The 27258-nt window shown below is 36.7% G+C and overlaps 1 protein-coding gene across 2 annotated transcripts in view; it reads left to right on the top strand.

The window, feature by feature from the left end:
* GRID2 (glutamate ionotropic receptor delta type subunit 2) overlaps nucleotides 1-27258 on the top strand; it is a gene marked incomplete at both ends in the record, with an annotated part of 702974 nt that overhangs the window by 140694 nt on the left and 535022 nt on the right. The gene's annotated exons all lie outside the window — the stretch shown is intronic.

Raw genomic sequence — 27258 nt, 5'->3', positions numbered from 1 at the left:
TTTTGTTTTTTTTTTTTTTTGATAACAGTAAGATGATAGTAGGAGTCAATACTGGAAATCCCTCTGAGCTGGATTAGTAAGTCACCACTGTGACTGAGCAATTGTCTGGAAAGACAGCTATATGAAGTCTTTAGAAATATGGATTCGAATTTTTTTCCTAAGCATTTGTATCTCTTCCTTGTTCTACCCTCTTTCTGAGATACAGAACATATGTTTATTGTTGGTATGTTATTAGACTTACGTTAAAAAGAAAACAAAAATTGGTGACTTTCTATACTTGTGTTGGCCACTCTGAGTTCAGGTAGAACTTCGGATTTAATTAGCTAACTTGCAAACTGTTGCCGCAATACCTGTGAAGTTAAAGGTTAATATCTCTTTGGATTCAATGGGCTGTTGACAAGGTAGTGTTAATAAAAAGGTGCTTATCTAATTTTTTTTTTTGTCAGTGACATTCTTAATTTTTGAAAATGTATGATTTCATATTTTTGCTTCATTTGTACATGCAATGAATAGATCTGTATGGCAAGAAGCATTACAATCTGGACTTTGAGAAGGCTGAAGCAGAAAAACATGCGAATTTGAAAGTATTTCAAATGAAATCAATTCAATCTATTCTAGTCTTTAAAAAAAATATCATGAGAACTGAAGCTATCACGTAAGTTTAGAATCCAGAGGGGAGGAAATGGCTAAGTGAGGTCAATCTTTTTTAGAAACTTTCTGCATTGTTAGTAGTTTTTCCCAGTTGGTCCGGATGGATAATATTAGTTGATGCTCTGCGATTCACGTCGATTAACAGTAACATTTAACAATTTCATTTATCAATGAGTCAGAGCATTTGCAAATTATTTCACAGAACTTTGTTTTAAGAAATCTATTTATTTATTTCTGGTTTAAAGAAGGTAGGAGTGTCTAGAAAAGTAAAGCATGCCAAAGGAGTTAATGACCTTATACTTCAATGTTCAATTACTCATTTTTGCCAAGCAGTTACATTTGTCATTTTCGAAAATAACTTAATATAGTCAATACCTGAAACGTGAATGGAGTAGATTTGACGTAAGTTTTAATATCATGTGTCAAGGGGAAAAGGTCTGTTGTGATATTGATGAGTTCAAGAAAGTATTTGCCAGTAAAAGCTGTTTCTTGTAAATGCATGGCTGCATACAGCTCCATGGCTAGCAAAGCCTTGTATAATTTCAGTGAAGAACAAAGTTTAATCTTGCGCATGCAATATCTGTGAAAAGGTGTTTGTTAACCTATTTTTCTACAGTTAATATGTATGCTTTTAATTTGTTCTAATTGAATATATGCATTGTACTGTAATGTTTCAATTACTTCATGCCAGGTTCCTCACTTTTCTTTTTTTTTTCTTTTTTTTTTTTTTTTCCTGCATCTTTATGTCAATTTTCTCCTGTTCTTCATTGAATTTCTTACAAATGTTAATAGCAGGGAAGAGAATCTGTAACTGTTGCCACATATTTCATGCCTTATCCCTTGGGAGGTGGGGGTGTGGAGTGAGTCCAACCTGTAAGTAGAAAAACACAGAAATCTTAGATGAATAGAACTATTCTTAGAGGAAAAAAAAAAAAAAAAAAAAAAAAAAAAGCAATGTAGAAAATACTAAATATATATCATTAAAGCATTTGGGCTTGTTTCTGTATCATCTTGAAACCATAGGGTAATCTTTAAAAATAAGAGCTTTCAATGTTTGGCAGAATGTTCATTTAAAGTGTTAGACATAATGATAAGTTACAGCTGTCTAAATTTGTATAAAATATACTGCTTTTAGTGAATAGGAAAAGTTCGTACAAACTTACCTCAGATTATAAATCTCAAAAAACAGGAAGCCCATGAGCAAAGATCTGATAAAATGAGGCATTTGTGGAGAAGATACTTACAAATGTATTTTTAATAAATGGTCAGTACGTATGATCTCTACCTTTTCTTTCATTTTATTAGTTAGGGAGTTGCTTGCTAAAAGCAACTCCCAAAACTACGTAAACAGGAACACTCAGATATTTTATATATATTTTTTGAATGTAAAGATAATTAATTTGATGGGACTGGCTGACGTACTGTACTTAATGTTCTTTCCTCTGAATCTGTTTTTATAAATTATTATGGTGTCCTGAAATGTCTTCCATTTGTACCGTAGGACATCTCATTAGTGGTTCTGATTGGAGCAATGAAACCGTATGGCAAAGCTGAATGGTTTTATTCCAGAAGAGCTGTGAATGACATGCCCCATAATATCACTGGAAGTGCCCTCAGGGATGATTTATAAGCATGTTGCAGAGCACAGAAATAGGAGATGAAATTGATTTTCTTTAAGTTAGGGAAATTTTCCTCCCCTTCAGTGTATGCTGTGCCAGAGAGGACCAACAGTGAGTGTGATGCATGCAGTTTTACAGCCTGTTCGTGTCTCAGTCTTGTAGGGCAGTAGGGGCGCTCCATCCAGATGCATCGAGGGCAGGCTGGACTGTGGTGGGTGGAAAGCAAGCCCAAGGCAGATGATTTGGGATGAGGAGGGTGAGGGACCAGTGAGGTGTGTGGCTAGCATGTGGAGCTGCAGCAGGGTGGGCACAGGTTTGCAGAGGAGTGTGGCCAAGAGGGATGGCTGAGGCAAGTAGGTAGCACGTGCCAGACCGTCTTGGGACAGCTGTAATCCAGCTGCTGAAATGTGTATGTACCTATGGTAATGTATAATATGGATTTTTCCTTCCTCTCTTCCTCTCTTAATTCACTGCAAGATACTTCACGATATTTATAATGCTCTTCTTTTATGTGAGGTCTCAAAATATTTGTGTGCCTGCATGAGTGAGAGGAAGATTGTGCTTGGTTTTTTTTTTTGTTTGTTTGTTTGTTTGTTTGTGGTTTTGTGTGTGTGTGTGCTGTGCCAACCTTGGGTAGTACAAAGGGGTATCAGGAACTTACGTTGTCCTTGTATGGACAATGAAGGAAAAAGTGATAGTCAGTTTTTGCACAGCAGCAAGTTAATACTGCAAGCACTACAAAACAGGGAATTAGAGTCTATACTAGTGCCAGTTATATATATATTGTAATAGCATAGACTTGCTTTCTTCCAAGACTTCAATTTACAGCGGTATTTAAATAGGGGTGGGATAGGCCTTCCACAATATACTTAAACTGTAATTAGTTTTGAAAGGTGGCATATCTATATTTCTTTTGAATGGACTTTTTTTTTTTTTTTTCTTTTATGGGGAATTAGATCAAAATAAATACATCCCTTCTTTCTTGTTTGTCAGAAAATCACTGCATTCCTACCTCTCTCACATTTTTTATTATTCATGTGCTTACTTCAATACAGTAATTAAAAGCTAAATTTTATGGTTGAAGGCCTGGTATTACCTGCAATCCTTAATTTGTCATTAATAATATGATAATCTTGTTGCTGAAGGGCTCATGTGAAATATATGCTTCCTAGGGATTCTCAGCCGAGTTACCTTGCTAGACACCACTAGGTTTCAGTCCACTGCTACTTATTCTCTTGTCTCCCTTGTCTTCTGTTTTCCACAAAGTCCTATTATTTTAATACTGATTTACGTGTATCTGGGGGAAAGCATTTTTCACTGATGCAGGTATTATTGTTCGCCATAATTCCTATCCCAAATTTAAGAGGGTAAGTGGAGGATGGGCGGGCTATGGTAGCTTGAACCAGAGAATAATACTTGGGCTTTTGCTGATCAGCCTCCTTCAGCAGTACACTTTCTACAGTCCCTATACTGCCATTTTCACCTGCGTGTAAGTGTTAGAGAGCGAACCCTGCAGATGTTAGCAGTGCCAGAGGCACCCACAGCATCTGGAGGGCTGTCAGAGCTCAACAGAACCCATACCCAATGTGTATGAAGGGTCCTTGGAGATCTATTGCCAGTATCTTAAAGCCTGTGGCAAATGTTTCTGTTTGGTACTGCAAACCTTTATTCTACTCCTTTTTCCTACTTTTTTGTTTTGTTTTGTTTTGTTTTGACAATAACATGTTTTACCTGTCTTAAATAATATAAAGATCTAAAGATCCAATGTTTTATTCTATAGGCTACCTAAAGCGCATGACAAATAGATTTGACTGATGTTGTTTGAAATCCACTTTGTTCGACAAGTTTTCCCATTGCAATCATATAAATATAGGTTTTACTTTTATTTTTTTTTAACCAACCTTTTTGTCATTCAGGTTAGTCACCAGAGTATGCTTACAGACACCAACTCAAGCCTTCGTAATGGCTTTTGAAAGCTTATTGTGATCAGTGAAGTAAATAAGGCAGTGAGTCATAACTAAATGGGATTCAGCTGTAGAGTAAGAGAGGTTTGTAGGGCAGCAGTGTGTATGAAGGTCACATGCAGGATTTTATTCAAGCAAAGTTTTATGGTCAGAAATTATGGCCTGATGGATAAATCTGCTTTGGACTTTGGGACTAGATGAGTGTAATAAGATTGTCCTTTCCTGTTTCTTTGATTGCTATGGAAAACTGTTTAAATCCACAGATTGCATGGACTGCTAAACTTTCTGTCACTTTGTGTCAGTTATTTCTTCGAATTTCTTAGCCTTCATGGTGCTGTTTATTAGCCAGTGCATGTTCAGTTTGAGATTAAACCTTTACAAGTTTGCCCTTCTTCATTGGCTTTCCATTTCATTCCAGGTTTGCTTTCTTATTTCCCAATAAAATAGATTTTGATGTGAAAAAATATTGATACCAATATTGAGGGGGGGGGGAAATCATTTTGGACTAGGATTTGAACTATAAAATATTTAGGGGGAAAGGAGTAGAACTGTTTCAGAAGTGATATAAAATTCCATTGTAAATTCAGAAACTATTGGAAATGTTGGCAACTGCCAACTGCATGTATCATCTGCACTTCAGTACTTCAGAAAATATGGCAAAATGCTTTTTGAATTACCTAACCCTTTATGCGATTGCACAGTGTAGCAGCAGTGGTGGCGCTGACCCTTTCCCAAAGCTCTAGGTGGGAAGTTTGGTACCCTTCCACGTTTCTCTCATTTTAGTCCTACAAACCCCACAAAACCAGCCATATCAGATTTGCAGAAATATGCCATGAGGAGTCCAAGTGTTGGCAGCTGAAGAAAAAAGCAGATTTTACAACTCCTGTGACAGCTGGGAAGACAGGGCTTGCATGGGAGAAGATCAGGGAGAAGGGAAGAGTAGGTATTGACTGAACTAGAAAAGGGCATGCAGTAGAGGCTTTGCTTAGGAGGAGCAGAATGTATATTTAACACATTTTCAGCAACAATTTCAAAGCTATTGTGACCTTCCTTTGCCTGAAGGTAATTTACCAAGAGCATACTGCAAGCTGTAAAAGGACCAGATTTATTCTGAGTAAGGCATCGTACTGATTCAGCAGTTACAGTAATTGCAAGACTTCCACAGCTCTCCTGACATTGAATTTGGGGCTCCAGTATTTTCTAGTTCTGAGTTCTTACTGTAGTGCTGTTTTCTTCACTTGCAGTGCAACTTCCAGTATAGTTGTTTCTAGCTTGAACACTAAATCTGGCAGCTGTAAACTGTGCTTGACTTCCAGATACTTGAAGATAAAAAAACAAACAAACAAACAACGTTCAGCTCAACCCCCACTCTCCCTAAAACCAAATAAAAGTAAAATAAATAAAATCATTCACTCCATCAAGAATGGCTTTTTCCAGAGTACTTTATACAATGTTAAAAACATGCTTTCAGGAAAAGAGATGCAAGCCTCAATAGTCCACAGCATTCACAGATGGCAAATCTGAGAATATTAAACTAGAGATCAAGTTTAAACTAGAAATACTAGTGCAGCTGAAGAGCTGTTTCTGAAGGATAGTGTCCAAATAGCTGAGGAAAAGAAGTGAGGAGGAAGGGGTAAGAGGCCTTGTATGGTGCAAGGCAGGGCAAAATCCTGGCATCTGTAGTTATTGTTCTCCATGTTGTCTCAGCGGGTGCCTAAAACCCAACAAACACATGGTTCGTGACTGCTGTATATCTTTGTTGTGGTTTAAGGGGAAAAAAATACTGGAGTTTCCATGGAAACCTCTTCTCTTCAGGTGACCAGGAAACCTAGTAGCATCCCACTGTTACACTCAGCCCTATCACAACATTCAGAGTGATCAATACAGCTGGAGGCATTTCCGTGGGACCATGCATCAAAACAAGGAGTTGGCATTTAGGATTTGGCATTGCATACCCTCATTACCTTTTTTCAGTCTTTCTTTCCTCATACTTTCTCGTGACTTTAAAATAGCAGGAGTGATTTTCCTAAAGTGAACACCAGTTGCCAAAGTTTGGCTCAACATTAATTTTTTGTGCTGTATTTTGAACTTTCTGTCACAGAGCCTCCGCTTTCAAATGACAGACAGCAGTTTAAATGGTCCTGAAAGAACTTCTTTCCCAGACTTTTGGTTAAAAAGCATGTGACTCTCAGGCAGGCTACTAGCCTTTTTTTCCTCTTTTAAAAAAATGAATCAAAAAAAAAGAGTAAATAACTGGACAAGTGTAAAGCCCTTTGATGCTGGAGTGCAGAGTGAATTTTCTCACATCACCATTGTAGTAACTATATAGGCTGATATTTTGCACTACTGGCACTTTAAATCGAGATCAGATCATTTCTGGTTTTGCAATGTGCGTTTTTCCACTCACAGTTCAAGTGCCCAGTACGTGCTTTCATATATTAAAGACAGTACTTCAGTTTGCTGTGTTAATGTACTCTGACATGCTGCTAGTAGTTTACTTTAAAGAGGGCAATACAAATTGTGATGTGATTAAATAATATCAGTAGTACACTTAAATGTTTAAAGCCACTGTGCCTGAAGGCTTTTGGGGTATTTTATCAAACAGAAGTATAGAGACAAAGCAAATGAGAGGTGCTTCATCTTCCCAGATGCCAATTATTTATCTAGCACCCTAGGCTGTTAGTCCCCCAAAGCAATCTCCTTAAATAAGTAATGGACATCCTATCCAGATTTCCTCCACATCTTTTTGAGAAGTGCTGTCCACAAAAATCACTCCAGCAGTCAATCATCACTGTCCAACTAGAAATGCATGTTCACAGGCAGGCCTCACAGCATGTGCTGGCAACTACCAAGCAATCAACAACTGGTTTGGGTTGTTTCTGGTATGTGAAAGTAATTTCCCAAATCCTTTTTTTAAAAGTAACGTTAATGATAATTTGGGAGTTGTGCTTCTGCATTTCCCAAATTCTCTGAATTAAGTAAAAGTCACTAAGTCTTTATATCATGTGATCACATCCTATGTTTTCTTTTATCTTCATCTTTATATCTTTTGTTGTTGTTTTTCTAATCTCTTAGCACTTTGAGCACAGCCTGTATTCTGATCTGCATCTGAAACATTTGGGCATGTATGTGGTACAAATAATTTCAAGCACACTCCTCTATAGGTATATAATCAGAGACAAAATGTATTTTATGGAGGACAGGAGTGTTTTAAAATCTAATTCTGATAATGAGGAAATGAGCCATGACACTCTAGAGGTGAAGCCTGAAGTAAATTATGAAGGTCATTCTCCTAGATAAGGAAATTAATTATATTTTAGCCAAGTTCCCTGTTAAACAGAACCTTTATATTGTATACAAGCAGGTAGTTTTGACTAAATATCAATTTATGAAAAATGATCTGATCAAAAGAGAGCAGTTAGAGAGATTTGGAAACTAGGTGGAGTTTTATTAGAACACTACTTGTACCAGAAAACGTAACCTCATGTTATCTTTTTGAAAAAATGTCTGCTCTTGGACTTTAACACTCATTCTATTCAACTGTTGATGTGACTTTAGCTGTTTTGATTACTGTCCCTTTTGATTTTTTTTCCCTTTAAAAACTCAGTAATTTTTCTGTTTATTTTAAGGGCATATTTTCTGCAGAAATTTGTAGAATTTAGCAGCATTTTTGTATCCTGCTTCTCTGGGCTGTTCCACATAGCTATAGCTCTATTATTGCCCGAAGCAGAAAATGTAGCTGCAGGTCATAGCCATGACCTGTGATATCTGGAAAAAGCTGAAATCAGAACGAACCTTCCTGAGTGTGAGGCCACAAAATGCAATTAAATAAGTGAAAGTCTACAGAGGTTTTTCTTCTGACTCTGTGTCTTATGACAAAAGGGTTGTGATATATCGGACTCTGTCATCACAAAGTACCAGAGCTGTACTCAGAAATTACAGTTTAATGTCACAGAGAAAAGATTTCTGTTCATCCCAATCTTCTGTAACCTGGTGCAGGAAGGGAAGCAAGCAAGAAGCGACTTCCATTTTCAAAAATGTTTTGTTTTAATGCCAAGTTGTGTCTCAGTGGCAAGCCTTGTGATAGTCAGCCCTTGCAAAAGAGATGGGAAGGGAGCATGATCTCCCCTTCCAGGTGCAGTCAAAGGTTGGTAATGTTGGATGCAAGAAACCAAAAGGAATTTGTGGTTTAATGGCCAAATACAGATGCAGCTAACTGCCTTCAGAGAAGACTCCTACATTTCTGAGATGTCACTCATGCAGTGAAAAGAGGTGCCACTACTTCAACTCCTGAACAGGGAAGAGGAATGTTCAGAGAAGATAAAATTCAGACTACCAAAAGGAGGTAGTTTTGTTTGTTTGTTTGTTTTTAATTGCCTAGGTCTAACAGCTAATATGCTCTCTAATGAGTGAAATCAGAAGTGTGAGGTGATGTTAAAAGAAAGATCTGTCAAGGCACTTGGAAAAAGACTCAGTAGTACTACTTAGAACATGTGAAATTTTGAGTTTCATTCTGAAGTCTTTGCTAATCCTAATTCTCTGATATAAGAAAGGAACAGGAAGTAAATAGGTATACATGAAAGAAGATAACTACTACTTGATTTTTTTGCCTTTCCAATATTTTCTGTCTTTACTTATTTTTCATTTTAACCTATTTTGACACAGATGGATCAAATGCTGAGCTTACTCTTCTGTGTGCTTGACTAATTGAGTTCAGTGCATCAAGGGGTAGATCACATACATTTCAATTCTGTAATAGGATGGAACTTTTTTTTTTTCATTGCCTTTCGTTATTTGGAGGATTAACCTTTTAAAAAAGATCACCGTCCAGGTCATCCCTGCACAAAATTGTCACTTTTCCCTGTGAGTCACACTAAATTTACTGTTCTTTAAGCATAGACATACTTCTTTTTCAATATTTGTCACCTCATTTTATTTGGAGAGCTTTGGAAGAAATCAACATTTTAACGTTTGCATTACAATACACCATGAAGAATTTCCCTAAGACTGTTTTGTTTCTTCCTCTTTGCATGGGATCACTTGACCATCACCAATTTCTGTTTGAAAATGTATTATTGAAGTTATTTTTGTGTCAGAAGGGAGAATTAGCAGTCATAGTTCATATAAAATAGTACTTAAACCTTCCACCAGCTGAGTCTTTGGGTCAATAAGGCTTGGTCGAGGCAGGTTCAGGTCCTTCACAGGCAAAATGCCACCAAAAATCAGTCGATGGGTTGGGATGTGTTACATAGAATCACAATTCTTTAAGAATTGGATTCCACATATAAAAAGCAGTTGTGGATGAAACAGATAGGGCTGGATGTGGCTACTCCCCACTCCTTTCTCATATCAATACATTCAACAGGAAAGGCAGATGGTTAAGATGCTTGTTTTTAGCTAGTGCTGTCATCCTAAGACACCATGGAATTTGTGTAGAATGGTTCTCAAGCTCAAATCACTGTTTTAAGTGAAATGTGCCTGATAAATGCATTTAACAACAGCATGATCATTGCTGTTGCTGGAGTGTGTAATAACTGTGGAGAATTTGTGGTTGCGTAATGCAGTGAAGGGATGGAGCAAATGTAGATTGTCTACCTTCATTGGTGCTGAGATGATGATATGTTCATTTTGGTGTGGGGAATCCTTTTTGTTGATGCAAGTGAAGTTCATGAAGATTGTGTGATGAATGTTGATGAACATAATAGGAATTTCTAACTTGGACTCTCGTGTCCAGTCCCACAATGAGGTTGATCCAGGTAACGAATTTGCCGGATCATATACATTTCAACTCTATTTTTAGGTGACTTTCTGCTCTTCAGACATTTGGTTCATGTGCAGTCTAGCTTTATGGGAAAGTTAGAAGCTGCTATGAATCAGCAGATGCCTTTTTCTTATCTGAAACTGAAGAAGTAATTCATTCTAGAACTTAAAAATGAGTTCAAAACTGTCTGTGGATAAGTGGCTTCACATCTGATTTGATAAAGAATTTTGAGAAATTTTTCTTTATGTCACTGTTTCTTGTATTGTTAAACTTCTCCACATCCTTCTCCACAAACAAATTTTCTAGAAAACTTCTTGAGTTCTTGTTTTAGGGATAACAATAACATATCCATTTCTCTTCCCATGCCCAATTTATCCCTTTTATTTTTCCTTGCTGGTCACTGGTTATTTGACAGTGCTTGTGTCTAGACAATTTCTATAACATGAATGTATAATACAATTTCTATAACATAAATGTACAATAAGCTAAAACAAAAGCACAAATCTATAGCTTGTCTCATGGAAAAGTCAAAATTCAGTACTCTGACTTACCTCTGAAGAACAGCATGGTTACTCGTGTTGGAAGCAGCAGGCTCAGCGAATCTTTCTGAAAACTTAAGTGAGATTAGGTGTACAATAGCAAGATGGAAAATATTGAATGTAACATATCCATGGACCCAACAATGTCTGCCATAGTGATTTATCCAATGTTAATGCTGAAAATAACAGAAATGGAATAAAAATAATACATCTTACTGTATTATTTTCCATGTTTTGTAAAAATTGCTTGCTGCATGAGATCTTGGTTCAACCAACTCTCAACTAGAATTTCCTGGATAATTCAAGTCAGACTATTGATTACCTTCACAATGCAAAGGGGATTCAATCTGAGTAAAACTAGCAGAAATATGGGGAATTAAAGGAAGGTCTGTCAAAATGTAACAGAAGCAACGTAGCGAATGAGATAGTGGATAACTGCCATCATATTTTTTTTTTCCAGATATTTCTTTCTCACAGACTGACAAGCTGAACTGTGTTACTGATTTGTAGGAAAACAGTGAGGGATGGTATAAAGAAAAATGTGTAAGCAGTATTTAAATATTTGTTAGTGCCTTTCTTAACAAGCTTAATATCATGCATGTTTGAATGCAGTGGTTTTAATGCTAGATCTTTATAAAATATACAAATTGCAAATATTAAAACAAAAACTTGATGATGGCTTTTGTAATGCTTTCTGGAAAATGAAAAAATAGAGTAAACAAAAGTGTAGGTGTTTATGGATTGTAGCACAATAAAAATGGCTTGCAGTCTTTAATCTCTGCAACCTCCTCAGATTCTGAATATTAATGGTGACATGGAGCCACTTGGGAAGCATTATAGGATTCATTGCAAGAAATGTATCCCTTATATAAAAAGGCTCACGCTTTTTTGAGAAACAAACATCCCAGCCAGAAGCAAGGGTTCCAAATGTAGTTTTTGGTGACACCTTTGCAGCACAGGAGATCTTCACTTGCTGCCCAGCTGCAGGTTACAGAGTGAATGATGATTCTCTTGTCTAGGATATTATCACTTCCTCTAACTTTGTAAATTGCTCTGTTCCTTGAGATGCTGGCCATTTCGATTTCAAAGGAGAAGTATAAGTCTTTATGCATATTATCAGAATATTCATATTTGTTATTCATACTCAGATTTTGCAGGGTTGGAAAGCTTTAAGTAACCTTGTGGTGTGTATATTGGGATACTTGAAAGGGTTAAGAGGCTTTTTGATCATTTTAGTACATGATACAATTTAGTACTAAATAGGTATCTTGTTTCCTCTATAAAGACCACAGAAAAGCTGGAGAAACACTGGTGTGAAGAAGCTTGTGCTACTTCTTTCCATTTCTTTGTGGAACCTGAGGAATAAAAGGATTGCAGTCTCTGAGGGTATCAGTTGTGATGCACACAGAAGCACTTTAGCCGAATTATTAATTGTTAGCATTTATCAAGCAAGAGTAAATTATATCATTCAAAGAACTGGAATACATTGACAAACATGGTTCTTTTGGAACATGAAATGAGCACCTACTTTTCACGATTTGAATAATTTATGTCTCATATGGCTGACTAATCTGGAATCTCTTCTACCTTCCAGCCCCACTTTCTACTGAGGACTCTAAAATTTTGTTACTAGAGATGAAAAGCTATCTCCCATGGGGGAGGTGTATCTTTAATTGTGTATAGATTACAGAAATGGATAAGGAGTATTTAAGGCTAATTCTATAGCTCTCACTTTCAAAATGGGAGAAAACGATGAGTAGAAACCGATTTCTGTAACCTCTGTTGGATTATGAACAATGACATTGCAAGAAAGAGGTGGGTTTGCATTTTTCAGCTAATAAAGGGAATTTGAAGTTGTTTCCTCAAATTAGGCATATGTATGAACTCTTGGTATTTATATATAGCAATACATCAATGGGAAAGAAAGTACTGCAATTATAGAGGAAAAGAAAAAACACCACCACCTTCAAACAATAGAATAGTTTTGGATAAAGAAGTGTGTGGGTACATACAGGATATTAACTGGTGATAAAATTCTTATAGTTACCAAGGCTACAAGAACATACACGATGTGATCTTAAAATGCAGCAATAATCTCTTCCTTTAAACCTATCGTTGTAGCAGCAACTTAAGCATTTCAAATAGACATTCCCTAAAGCTTTACCTGGTATAAAAATTACTTGGCAGACACATCTGTCATGCAGAGTTGTTACATCTGGCAGCTGGAATATGTATCTAGATGGAATAGACTGCGGTTTTGGAAATACTAGAATTTTTAGAAAAGCAGGATATAATTCCCACGTGTATGTTACGCTTGGATGAAAGAAACTTTGAAATGTTTATCTAGCTTTGGTAGTCTGTCTGTAAACTCTCTTAGAGCTCATTAAGAGAGTATGCAGTCTAATTGTTTCTTAAATTGTTTAATTATCTCCATATACACGTGACTTAAATTTAATAATAAGGTTTCATATCTGGTCTGTCACTGTCTCTCATAGTTACGGAAGTGTAAACTTAAATGGTCTGTATAACGAGATTTACTTTTCCTGTTTCCAGTCTGTTTTTTTAAACAACTGAACCAAGTTTTGTCTTTCTGTATGCTGTGCTTTGGACTTCACTACATTTGGAAAAAGCACATGCTACTTGGTTGGATTCCCTGTTGCAGACCTCCTCACTAGTGGTCTGCAGGGCAGTGGTCATATGGACTAGGAACAAGAAAGATAAGATTATAACTCCAGTGGGACAAAGTGGGGTGAAAGTTACTTTGAACCCAAAGAAAACATTTCGTGTTAAGCTAGGATATAAATTAAAAGAGGATTAACTATTTCTGAACAGATCTTTTTATGGTCTCTTCTGGTCTACAGAGAATGTTGGCTATGAATGTCCATGAAGATATGTATATGAAAATAAGAATAGTTATTTTGGAACAAATTTCTATGCAGGTAGAATCTATGATATTCAAATATCAAACTTGAGACAAAGTTTCATTGCTCTGCTTTAGGATGCTTTGCTTTGATTTTTTTGATGCTTAGTTCTGTGTATGTAAATGCATTATTTGCTTTGGAGAAGATGGAAGCAGAGCATTAGGAGAAGGCAGAAGAAAAATTATCAGGACGCCTGGAGGTTTTATATAGCATTTATTTTTCAGCAGAGTAAGTAACGTATATGAGATTTCACTACAGGAAAAAAAGTCCTGTGGTCTTACTAGTTGCTGCTCCTAGGGACAGTTGTCATTTCATACAGTTTTGCCTATCAATGTAAATAGCAGTTTATACTGGAGTTAATTTTGGATTTTCTAAAACCAGTTCTCAAATATATATTTGGGTGTATATATATAATAATAATTATTTTTTTTTTTACAAGTGTACCTGCACTGCATCTCAACTTAATACAGTTATCAGATTGATGGGTACTGACTAAAACCTGTACTCTTTTTTTTTTTTTTTTTTTTTTTTTTTTTTATCAACTTGGGTAGGTTTTCATTATTCTGCTTATGATCATCAATACTGCAATGAGAGGCCTGTAGTTACGGGGTTACTCTCCTTCAGTTTTGCAAAAATACTATTTGTGTTATTGCAGAAAATCTTCAGTATTCCAAGTGTTATTGAAAAAAAAAAAAAGGGGGGGCAAACGAAAATTTACTACTATCAGATTAGCTATTATTTCATCAGCTAACTCCTAAAATTCTTGGATTACAGATATTTATTTTAGCCTTACTAATTTGAAAATATTTCTCCTTATGAATGAAACTGTTTCTAGAAAATTATATAAACATACTGAAAATTGATCTTTGTTTGTTTATTTTTTTTGAATGGTGGTGCTGTTTTTCCCATCTCTCTCTTTGCAGCAGCATGCAGCCAGCAGCTCAGCCTTCCTGTCTGTTTACAGCATCAGTATTTGGGCTGTTCAGAAGGGCTGCCAAATGGTGTGATGATAATCAGTCACAAGAAGCAAGGCTATGACAATGCAATGCAAATGCCCAAGGAGAAGAGAGAAACGTTCCCTTGGCTGAGTTAATATCAATCGCCATTCTCAATTTTCAGAGGCTCCCAAGAGTGCAATTTAGCATAATGTGCATTGTAGGAAGCTGAGAAAATCAGGGATGGGGTTGAGATGTTTCGGAGGGTTATAATTGTTATCAGTGGAAAGGCACCATACCTGAATAGCAAGAATTTGACATTTATGAGCATTGTGACTCCGTTCCTTTCCCTTTTCCCATTTCCCATAGCATCACATTCAGGTTGTTTTCAATAACACTTTGTTTTCAGTGTACTAACAAATTAAATCTGTTTACTCCAACACAGATTCCAACTTCAGGAGAGACAAGCTCAAGTTTATTGCCTGATTCACTTTTTGCTCTTTGCTCTGCATTATTATAAGAGGGCAAGAGAGCTTCATGTTTTATTCAGTTAATACAATATATATTTAATTTGCATTTTTAATGTTTTTGAAGGTGAAGGATAACAATTTCAGCAGTGCTGGACATGGTAATTTAATTGGTTGTAGTGCAATCCTAAGATTCTCAGAAATTTTTTTTTTGGTGAAATCTTGCAGAGCCTGAAACGTCCTCGTCAAAAAGATCACCTGTGTTTAAACTATCATCCTCACCCCAAGAATTAGTAGGGAGTCACAACTGCACAGCTGCCTTGGTGCTGCCTGTTTGTTCATCTCTTTACAAACGTTTACAGAAGGAGAAACCCAATCTAAATGGACGAATAGAGACCACCAAGGCATGCTGAACTCTTCCTTTCATTTCTCTGTAACTGGAAAATGTCGAGGTTATCATTTAAAAGCCATGGTTTCTGTACCTGAGAAATGGAGGAAGAAATACATATTATATTTATATTATTATTATTATTTGATATTGTATATTATATTTATATATACTACTTCTATATATTAGGTGATTATTATAATGGCATTATACATATCACTATCAATAAATAATTTATATAATACATAGTATGTAATATATTTATTTAATAATATATTAATATTTTATTTTATTATATTTATTAAAAGGGTGTGTATATGAGTTTATGATAGCAAAATTCATATTTCCTAATTCAGTATCTGCCTGTAGGATCTGGGCTTCTAAGGCAGCATTTTATTTTATTTTTATTTTTTTACCTGTGCAGATTGTGTTATAGAAAAATAAGCAAAATAAGATAAGACATATACACCCCAGGACTGCTGATGGTTATTGTATGCCTTTTGCTACGTTGTTTGTGACTTAAAGGGATGTGGACAGTTCTATTAAACAAAAGGATCTTTATTCTTCAGATTAGATGAGCTGATGATATTTTCATCCAGCTAAGTGCAAGCACAGACAGAAAAACTCTTTAATCAAATTAAAGTAATTAAAGTTGGTCCAAAAAGGCTATTTATCTATAGTGTGTAATTGTACACACTACATCAAACTGTAATTACCAAAACAGAGATCACTTAAAACATAAATTAGGTACTGTTTTTTTATAGTGTTTCTTCAACATGCCTAAGTCTCTCTTTTTTTTTTTTTTTTTTTTTTTTAAATTACTAATATCGTTGGTGGTCAATGCAAGCCTTCATTTGCTTAAACAAGTGCACATTAGCATAACTAGTCCCCCAGTGCTGCATGACATACACACTAAAGAACTGTGTGTTTTCCTCTTCCAAGTCTGCTTCTACATCTTCACTCTTGATTCATTGTTTAGGCTAGTATACATGTATAATGCAAACTAAAACTCTTTTCCCTACACGTAGTTTGCCATTTTATTCTTTTCTCTAATGCTTTATTTTCTTTTGAAGAGTTCCTGGAACACAAGATGTTTTAGATTGAATTTCATAGTTACAACATGAACATGAAAGTAGCCAAAGTGTCTAAAATTCTTTTGCCTTTAATTGGGTGAATCTTCCCCAAATTGTACTCCTACCTGTTCCTGCAGTGATATATCATCTTCATTATTATTATTGTTGTTGTTGTCGTCCTTCTGGTTTACATTTGCTGTACAGTGGAGTCACCATCCCTGGGGAATTTTAAGGTTTAATGCGTAATATTGATGGTAGGGGGACTGCTGGTCCAGATGATCTTGGAGATCTTTTCTAACCTTAATGATTCCACGATTCTATGATTCTGTTTTACCATTTGGAATCCAGAATTATGAATATACTAATTACCCCTTATCTGAGGCATGACGAATACATTCAGTTCAACATGTAGTAGGCTAGCTTTTTATTCTTTAACTTTGTTAGGCATATTTTTAGGCTGCTTAACTCGGAAATGTATTTGACAAGAGAATCATCCAAAAAAATTCCTTGTATTTCCCTTGTAAGCCAAGCCATACATCCAGAATGGGTCAGGGGATGATTTCATTGAAAACGCTTATTTAAAATTAGGTCACAATAATTTCAGCAACATCAAGTCATAGCATTTGTAAGGCAGTTTAATCCTGTATGAGTTATTGTTTAGTTAAAGGTTATTAATTACCAGCTGCCATTCAGTAGGTGGCAATGTGCCAAGAAAGCACTCAGAGGCCTCCCTGTTCACCCATCTATCCATTGTAGTCAGCTGGAGTCAACTAGAACATTTGGCTGTAGAACAGAAAACTTCAAAGAATTTGTCTGCCAAGCTTTTAAGTTCTTTCAGTTTTTCTTTCTATTAATGTAATGCAGACCTGCAGCATCATTTTTAATGTCTGGATTTAAGTAGAGAGGGAGGAGAAAGAAAGTTATTGCGATTTGTATTAGTACTGTTGTATCATCCCACCTACTAAAATATTATTACAGGTATATTAGTAATCAACTCCAGTCACAACTGTCTCAAGTTGTGGCTTTTTTTTTTTTTTTTCTGAAGTCACTAGTCACTGATCTCTTTTGAAAATTACTTAATTTTTATTGATTATTCTGTTATAATCTCTTCTACCCATCACTCTTTCCTTTTCTTTTCCCCTAGAATATTTGTCTTTGCAAGACATTACCACACAGTGTAATATATTTTTCTCTCTTAACAACTTATCAAGACCCATTGGAAATTATATTATTACAGCATATACAGTGCAATAACCTATTCAGAAATATGAAGAGAAAATCAAAGGAGAGCAAATTTATTTTCATTACACTTATGCCACTTGACACTTGTAATTTTTTTATGTGATGAACTAGTGCTTTCAGATAAAGAGCAGTCAGAGTATGTAATTCATTTGTGCATTTTGCAGTGCAAGGTTGTGAAGGAAAAGCAGGACACTTCACCAAGCGCTTCTGCATCCACAGCAGAAGTGATAACATCCTCCAGCCAGCTCCTGCACATCACTGGGAGCCCTGTGAAAAACATGCACTGGCTAAATGAGCACATATTCCCCAAAGAAACAATTGTGGGAATTTGACTTAAACAGACACAGTGCTGCTATAAATGTGCCTCTAATTTATTTTTAATTTCACTATACAATAAAAGGCCTGTAGGGCACTATGCAGATATTGATAAACACTTGTGCAAAGGGCTTTCTGTATTTATAGTGCAAGAATAATTCCAGTGACATTAAGAAAAGTCACAGTCATGTTTAAAACAAGCAGCAGAGTCCTACATGCTATTTTGGGAAAAGCCAGGCATTGTTAGGCTCTTTCCTTTGTGAAATATAGATTTTTCCCCTGAGATAATCCTGCTCAATATAACCAAAAAGCTCTACCATAAATTGTGTAGGTGCAAATACAGTTTTACAGGAGATTTTATCATTTAGAAGCATTATTACAAGAAAATGTTGTAAGGCCTCAAGCAGAAGCTCTTAAAACAAGAAGCTTTAGCATTATGTATTATTAAATAACTATAACATAGAGAGAACCATGTGAAGAATGGTTATTGAGAATTGTCCTTGAAGTTGTCCAAATAATCTTGGCACAGAGTAATCTTTTGTCTTTTTTTGTTGCATGTTTTATTTCTATATTTTTATTTCAGTTATAACACACGTTGTACATATTGAGGTATATAAGTAAAGGTTTGCAGCAAACAGGACTGTTAGCAACCTTTTGTGGTGCTTGGTGCGTGAATTGAGGCTTAACTGCTCTGTCATGTATCAGCAGTACTGTAAACCACTTTTCCAGCTAAAATTTTTATTTTGACTATTTTGGTATGCTAAATGAGCAACCATGCATGAATGGACTAAGAGGGAGAGAAGGAGGCAAGCAGAATGCGGAACTGTTGGCTTTGATGCAGAGCATGTGACAGTGGGTTGGTTTGAGGGAGAAGACCCACTCTTCAAACACTTATCTTTTCGAGGCAATAGATTTCACCTCCCTGGTGCTTGCAGATCGTAGCAGTGTGATTCAGCAGACTGAGAACATTACACTAGTGCCGAATACTGTTACTTACCTAGGTACCTTTGAAACTAATTTGTGTAAGTTCAACTTACTCTAAAAGGAATTTAATTATTTCTGTGAGGAATTACAGGATGGAAGATGGGAACTTGTTATCCCAGGCATAGTTCTGTCTCAGTTCTCACTGTAGATCTATGTACCAAATGAGCCCCACACCCTTGGGAAGGATCTGAACGCAAAGCTTGAGATGTATAACGACTTTCTGTGAATGACTGACATTCAGGATATCATTAAATGTAACTGCAGGCAACTTTCTGTTATCTCACTCTTCCAGTGCAACAGTTTTAGACTAGAGGAACATATTTTATGACACCTTCCTGCCTCACGATACTCCTACATGGAAGGAGCTGCTGTTTCCTTTCATCTTATAACTTCATTCATCGCTCTATGTGTTTGTAGGAAGACTTTACATTCAACTTGGTGCACAAACACCTGGCAGCACAGGACAAGCACCTGAGGATATAAAAGCTACTGGAAACTGAAAAGGTCCTTAATATTCTCCCTGCAGGGAGAGAAGAGAGAGAAGAGCTATGATGCATATATTTTTGTAGACAAGTGGAAGGAATAGGGAGGAGGTGCTGGCAATCAAATGTCTCAATTCCAGTGATGGAAGGAGATGAGAAGCTGTTAAGAACACTTACTGGATTTCCACTTTCAAAATCTACAACTAATGTCAGTCTTCCCTCCGTGAAGGTATAAAGCCAGTGTTGAGACCTAGGTGCATGCTATTCTGCTGAGATTGGCATTGCTGGGTAGGAAGTAATTTTTTTATGCCATCCTGGTACTAAGTCAGGAACTTCCAAAGTGGTGTAGAGATGCCTCAGCTCTACAGATGCTTCAGTAGCAAAAGTGCACAAAGGAGAAACCTTGGGCAACAGTTGTATTTGCTGTGCATGGCTTTCTGGGCTTGCTTTTCTAGTTCTTCTTCACAGTTGCTAAACAGACCTTTTAGCACTCAGTCCGTATGGGTTGCCAGCTTGATCTGTGTCTTTCCCCACAAAACTCTTGCTCTTCTTGCTTTCTCTGGACTCTCTGTGATTGCTGAGTCAGTTACCTTATTTATCCACCTTTTTTCGTCTGCCTATCACTCTGCCTCCTGAAGTGAAAAGCAAAAAACAAATTGGTTGAAGGGATAAACTTAGGTCACATTGTCTATCTCCATTGGATTAGCTAGCATAAGAATTATGCCTCTTATAGTCTGTAAAGCATTGTTGTGCATTATCAAATGGTGAGGGCTTTTTCATCCACACGTGGATAGATGTTGTGTTAGAACAATTGAGCCCTGAACACTGTGGTGGTTTTACTTGGGTGGGCAGCTGAGCTCCACCATAACCGCTCTCTCACTCCCCCTCCTCAAAGGGAAAGGGGGAGAAAATACAATAAAAAGGGCTCAAGGATTGAGATAAGAGCAAGGAGATCACTCAAAAATTATCATCACGGGTAAAACAGACTCAGCATTGGGAGATTAATGAAATGTATTGCCTATTACTAACAAACTAGAGCAGTGAAAAACAAAGAAAAACTAAAAACACATTCTCTAATCCACACTCACTGATGGATTTGAATTTATAATTAACTTATTGGTCTTTAAACTGAATTATATTGTAGTATCATAGAACGGCTTGGATTGGAAGGGACTTGAAAGGTCATCTAGTTCCAAAACTGCTCCAGCACGGGTCCCCCACAGGTGGGCGGCAGTTTCCCCCCCCGACCCCTGCTCCTGCGTGGGCTCCTCTCCACGGGCTGCAGCTCCAGCCTGGGGCCTGCTCCTGCGGGGGCTCTCCATGGGCCGCAGCCTCCTCCAGGCCACATCCACCTGCTGCACCGGGGGCTCCTCCACCCATGGGGGGGCTGCAGCGTGGAGATCTGCTCCATGTGGGACCCATGGGCTGCAGGGGGACAGCCTGCTCCACCAGGGGCCTTTCCAAAGGCCATGCGGGAACTTCTGCTCCATGCCTGGACCACCTCCTGCCCTCCTGCTGCACTCGTCTTGGGGGCTGCAGGGCTGCTTGTCACACCTCACTCTCCCAGCTGCTGTTGCCCAGCAGGTTTTTTTTTCCCCCTTTATTAAATCTGCTCTCACAGAAGTGCAAACAACATTGCTATTGACTTGGCTCTGGCCAGCAGCGGGTCCCTTTGGAGCCTGCTGAAACTGGCCCTTATCTAACATGGGGCAGCTTCTGGACTCTTCTCACTGAAGCCAAACCTGCAGCCCCCCACTACCGAAACTTTGCCGCATAAACCCACTACAAACAGTATTTCTTTTGTACCACGTGAAGTTTTGGATGTATTTGTGATCCTTTTTGATGAGACAAGCTATGTAGATGGGAGCAGGTCATGTGGGCTTTACTAATAAATAAAAACTGGTTTCTTCTTTTTCTGCTTGCAATGTAATAGTCAGATGGGAATTTGCTAATGTTTCCAGCAGAATGATATTTGTTGTATTAGTAATAGGGAGACGAAATTGAAAACGTTCTTTGTCTGACCAAATGGCCAACTTCCTTGCTTGTATGTCTGTTCCACTAATATTTATGTGGGAATTCAACAAATATTTTATTAGCAGGATCATGAAATTCTACTGAGCCAGCCTACCCCATCAAACTCGTATTGTTTGATAGTAACAACCATGTGCTTATTCTCACTGTCTGGTTTGTTGTTAAAATGATCATCTTCTTTTCTCATAATCATTATAAGTGGAAACAATGAGTCTTTGCATCTGCACTGTTAAGTTTTCATGGTGATTTTATAAGTCTAATTTAAGCAAGCATCTCTTTCTGGAGAGTAGGGATTTCTTAATTAAACAGTTAGGCTTGAGCTTATGTTTTGTATTTCATGTCAGAAACAGTATCAAACACTGTTATGGGCATGTAGAACTACTGAGGCTTAATTCTGGAAAGAGATAAGCACACGTAAAATTAAATTCCTATTGTTACTGATCTTCCATATATTTCAGTGAGATAATTCATGCCTGCATGCAGATGAATAGGTCAGTTGGAGAGCAATTTATACCTTCTTTTGAGGCATCAGATCTTGCTGGAGGAGCTGACAGTCTACAGCTATCAACCATTCTACCCTTTAACCTGGTAATAAGAAAAAAATCACTAATGGGCTTACTGAATTTTTCCTTTATTGGGTATTGCCATCAGTCTGGAAGCACAAATAGACATAACACATGATGCCAGACTTCATTTAAACAAGCTAACAGTAGTACTTAAAATAGAGTGGGAGGACTTACTCCCAGTTTGGTTTGTGACTTGAAATTCCTTTGTGAAATATGTCTTTTTTTTTTTCTTTTTTTTTTTTTTTTTTGTTAGTTTGTCTATTGAAGAGTGGTTGTGTTTCTAAAATGTAATGAGCTCTCACAGCACTGCTTAAATAACATTCTGGCAGTGTTATATTTGGAACAGAAAAACCAGGCACAGTGCTGTGATGGGGCACAATGTTGTGATGGGTATGGATTTCACAGTTACGGGGATTCTGAAGGCAAGAGCTTTAATTTTTATTCAGCTCTTATACTTGGCAGCTTTTAGCATTATGCCTATTAACTTTTATAGATGTCATACATTTTTATGTTAATGGCGCAGCTTTGAATATAGTGAGAAGCTCAACTTCTGCTCGTCAAACTAGTGTACAAGCAAAATTATGACACTCCTGCAAAATGGTTAAAAAGCTGTTTTTATTGTTTAATATCAATTCATTGCTTGTGCTTATTGATGGTAGAGAGGGATTTGAGGAAGGTATGAGCACTAACAGAACTTCACACCTGCTTAGGAGAATAATTTATACTGAATTTTATTTCTGTAGATATATGCACTGGCAATTTCAATTTTGCTGAGACTTGTGCCACATTTAGCAGTGAGGTAGTGGAAGACCACCTGTGTTTCTGTGGAGCTCGTTTTAATCATTCGATAACGAGTAGTCTGGCAGTCACATGTGACTTTCCAAAGTCTCACATCCGAAGAGTATTAAACCTTGTTTTCTTTCATTCACTATAGCCAGAGGCAAGTTTCCTGTGTGGTTTTTGTAAGGGAAACACCATTCGTAGTGCAGGTTGATGTATCTCAGAAATAATTGAGAGCCGACCTGTACTAGAACCCTTCCAACAGCGTGAAGTATCCAGTGAACCATGCAGGGGAAGAAAAATGAGTCCACCTCTGTTCTGCTGGGAGAGCTTCTGGCATGAAGGAAAATACACCAGCAGACGGATGCTTTTGGTAAGTCATTTGTCCTTCTATATGTGACTACCTTGACAGAAGTTTCTTCCACTGACCCTACCCTATTTCCCCATTTACTTCTGTTTCTCCCATTGTTCTTCTAGTGTGGAAATGCTGGTCACTGAGCTTTGGTTTTAAGTGAGTTTAGGGTTTGCTAGATCTTTATTTATTTTCAGAGAGTGAGAGGGGACGGGTTTAATTTTTGTTATGGTTTCTTGACCTACGTCAAAAGATGGTAAGAAGAAAAAGGGTTTTCTTCCTTCCTTTCTTCTGTTTGATTTGTTCTATATCCAGTGTCATTGCTATAATAATGTCCTTGTTTGCAAACAGCTGTCTAGCAGACTCAGAAAAGTACAGAATGGAGTACAGTCCATTGCAAAATTTGTAGTATTATTTTCTTTCACTTCAATCATTTGCAAATACAAAATTGCGCACATTCACAAAGGTGGTATTCATAAAAAATTCATTATGGACTACTTTCTGTATTACCTTGCCCGTATAACTTCAGATAGAAGCAAAAGAGGGAAGATACAGTCCAACTCTGTTCCTTGTGTGACCTTGGATAAATCACTTAGACTCAATTTTCTCTATGGTGTCAGTAGAAATTGTTCCCAGGTTTAAAAAAGAGTCGGTAATCATTGAATATGATGACGTTAAAAATCTGAAACTCCTCGAAATATACAGTGACCTAATCTGTCAATAGACTTTGTCCAAATTGCCGTTTGGTTGTTGTTGTTTTGGTTTGTTTTGTTTAATATGTGTATGGTAATTGGGACTAAGTACCACTTAAACTCATAGGAAAATTCAGCATACAATGTTGGCTTCTTATTAGATCAGACGTATTTTTCCTTTATTAGGAGAAATGTCAGGAGTCAGATGTGAGAATTTTCTTTTTTGTTAAAGTGTTTTCTTCTTTTTCCACAAACTGGTGCAAAAGTTGCTATTTTCCATGTTCACTTTCACCTTCTTGGATATTTTCTCATTTACAAATCATAATTTTTTGATATTCTGTACGTATCTTTCTTGCCTAGAGGGGATTTTTTTCATTACAAAAATTCTAACAAAATATATGGTAAATAGCATAATTGTCTGCATCCCAGCTAGAGATGGTCCTATTTTATGAAAAGCAGTTCTGTTTATTTGAGCAATATGCAACTTCGGAAATGTAGATTTGTATAAGTGTAAGAAGTGTAACCACCCCCCCATCACCCAAAACAAACAAAAAAACACTTATAAATGCCATTTAATGTACTTAACTTTTCTTCTGTGACTAAACAGAAATAGAATTTGTTGGTTATTTAGCCATTTACACCCAAAATTTTACCATATATATGACTGATTGTCCACTGACTTACATATATGTCTCCACATAACGAAACAAGTAAACTTAAAAAAATTATTTATACAAGAACAGTGATGCATACCACATGAAAAAAAATAATTTAAAAAATGGTGCCTATTTACAACCTTTCAAAATTAACCTTAAAGTAGTTATTTGCAAAATCTGAATGGAAAACTTTACAAGATTAAAACAGTTGTATTTTTCCATCCAGTTGGCACGAGATGTGATGGAGTATACACAGGTACTAAACAGGAGAAAATCATTCCCCATCAGCCAAGATTGAAATATCAAGATGAGCATGAGATCTAGTGGAAATTGTCTGGCATATCTGCCAAGTAGGATTTAATTTTTATCTGATGTCATTTCTGTCTGTGACTTCCAAAAGGAGAACAATGATAGTGTTATGAACACTGATGGGGCACGACAAAGACAGGATGAGCGCTGCTGATCCCAATGGCTATGTCAAAATAATTTGATAAATTCAGTTTACCTTTGGTAATACATTTAATAAACTTATTAAATGCAGTTAGAGCAGAGATGATATATAAAAATGACAACAGGAATGAACACAATGTTTGGCAGAGGTAGACATGACCCATTACCATACGCATGAGAAGCCTGAAGAAGCTTCTTGAGATCAAAAGATATATATATTTTTTTTTTGGCATGGAGTTAGTGGGGTGGTAAGTGCATCTAATCTGTGTGGTGTGAATTAGTCATTGAGTTTCTCTTAGTTTTGAATCAGAGCCATGTAATTTATTCCTGGAATTAGTGCAGTAATACTACTCTCAATTAGTACTAATCTCTCTCCTTTGGGATGTAATGCAAAAAGTGAAATTTTCAAGAGGGTACTTTTAAATGTCAATTTTTCTCTTGCATCATCTTCACTGCCCATTATTATTGTTTCTTTTATGCTGTTTTTTCCCTAAAAAATATAAATTATAAAGGAAAAATGTTGCTTTGTTATTATAAACAGAAGAAACCGTAGCAGATCTTAGCCACATTGAGTAAAATGTTAAAAACTGCATCACAATTCAGATAATGTGTTCTACAGTACACTATGTCTATTGCGTTATAGCAAGTGTGCATTAGATATTTGCTGAGTGTAGTGATAAGGGCTTAGATCGTGTAAGGTGCTTAGTTCCTAAATTTCTTCTAGTTTTCTTTTAGGATATTTGAATAAGAGGCCTTTGAAAATCAGTGGCATAGCTTCTTATTAGATGGTTATGCATAAATTATATCTACTGTATATAGAGTCTTCTCAATGTGATATCGTACAGGCAGATTGAGTGGCAACAGGTCATGTACTATACAAATAAGTCAGTGGAGAATTTGATAATTTTTTTTTTTTCCTGTTTGCTGTCCAGATATCTTATTTGTGTGTTTTATCTCTTATTGACTAGGTTGCTTTGGCTGGGAAAATAAGAAAAAAAAAATAATAAAATATATATATATAGAACAGTAAAGGCACATCACGGAGACTTTTGATGTACTGCTAACCAAGTTATACACAGTGAAAGAAATTACTGAACAGGAACAGCAAAGGCTCATTAAATCTAGTTAAGTGGTCATTTTCCCTCCTTCCTTCTCACTCAAAAAAATCAGTTTCTTCAGAAGGAAAAAAAAAAAAAAAAGTAACAATCTGTTATGAGAGCCAGCAAGGTGTAAATCACTATCTTTGTCTTCTGTGTGTTTCATAGATTCTAATTAGCCATCCCATTTGACAGTCTGCATGTAGGCTTCAGATTAGTTTGCTTTGCAACCAAAAAAGCACCAAAGACAGAGACTTGTTACCATCAAACGCATTAGTAAAGTGGCTTATATATCTATTCTGCCCATTAGAGTATGTCCTGCACTTAGAATATGTTTATATCATTAAAAAGATGCAAGAAGCAAATAGCCTGTCTTGGAATTACAGGTATATGTATTATTTTTATCTATCTATCTATCTATCCATCTATCTATCACATATTTAGTTTGGGTTTTATATTCCCTTTAGCTGAAGCAACTTTCTGGTGTGGGCTGTCCTAAGTAGCTGGGCAATCCAGCCTGTCCATAGTCATGCTCATCAAGTCTAGGATGGGAGAAAATCTCTACATCTCTGGCACTCGTTGTGTTTTTTTGTTTTGTTTTGTTTTTTCTTCTTGGGTTTCCAGCTACTGCAGTTGTCTGTGCAGCGAATTTGGTGTTGAAGAGTATATTTCTAGCAGGCTTTGCAGAAAAACACATTTCTTGTTAAGCAAAGGAGGAAGGATTTATACCATATACACCTGCACTTCTCACTGACATCAGTGTTTTTATATAGCATAATGACCATGCTGGTCCAAAGCTGAATGATACTCTATCCATGACTGTAACTTCAAAGGATATGAAGGTACAACCTGAAATTAGAGAGGAGATAAAATGTTTTGAATCTGGCTACAGACAGAAATAATTAACAGTAGTTCAAGGTTCCTTAGTCATCCTTGTACTGAACACTTGAAAATTCTACAGTACCTTTATTTCCCTGCAAAGCAAACTTGGCAATCACAGTTATCTGTAGCAAAAGCACTTTAAGCATTCCTTTCAGTTGGCAAGATTGGCGAGTGTTGATTTATTTATTTCTTAATTGATTCTATATTTTAGTGATGGAAAACATTTTCCAAATCATTGGAAATGTTTAACTGCAGTGTTTAATATTCTGTTCCACATACACAGCCATGACTCATTCCAGCTTCTCAACATTTGCTCTGTTCTCTCACACTGCCCAGCTGAGTGTTCCTCACACCATGAACTGAAGCTCCATTAGGTCTAGCACAAATTGCCTGTCTGTTTGCAGGAGATTT

This window comes from Netta rufina, assembly GCF_964035555.1.
Source record: "Netta rufina genome assembly, chromosome: 4".
NCBI classification, from domain to species: domain Eukaryota; kingdom Metazoa; phylum Chordata; class Aves; order Anseriformes; family Anatidae; genus Netta; species Netta rufina.
Note: the sequence above shows the minus strand (reverse complement) of the source record. Positions and strands in the feature narration are given on the sequence as shown.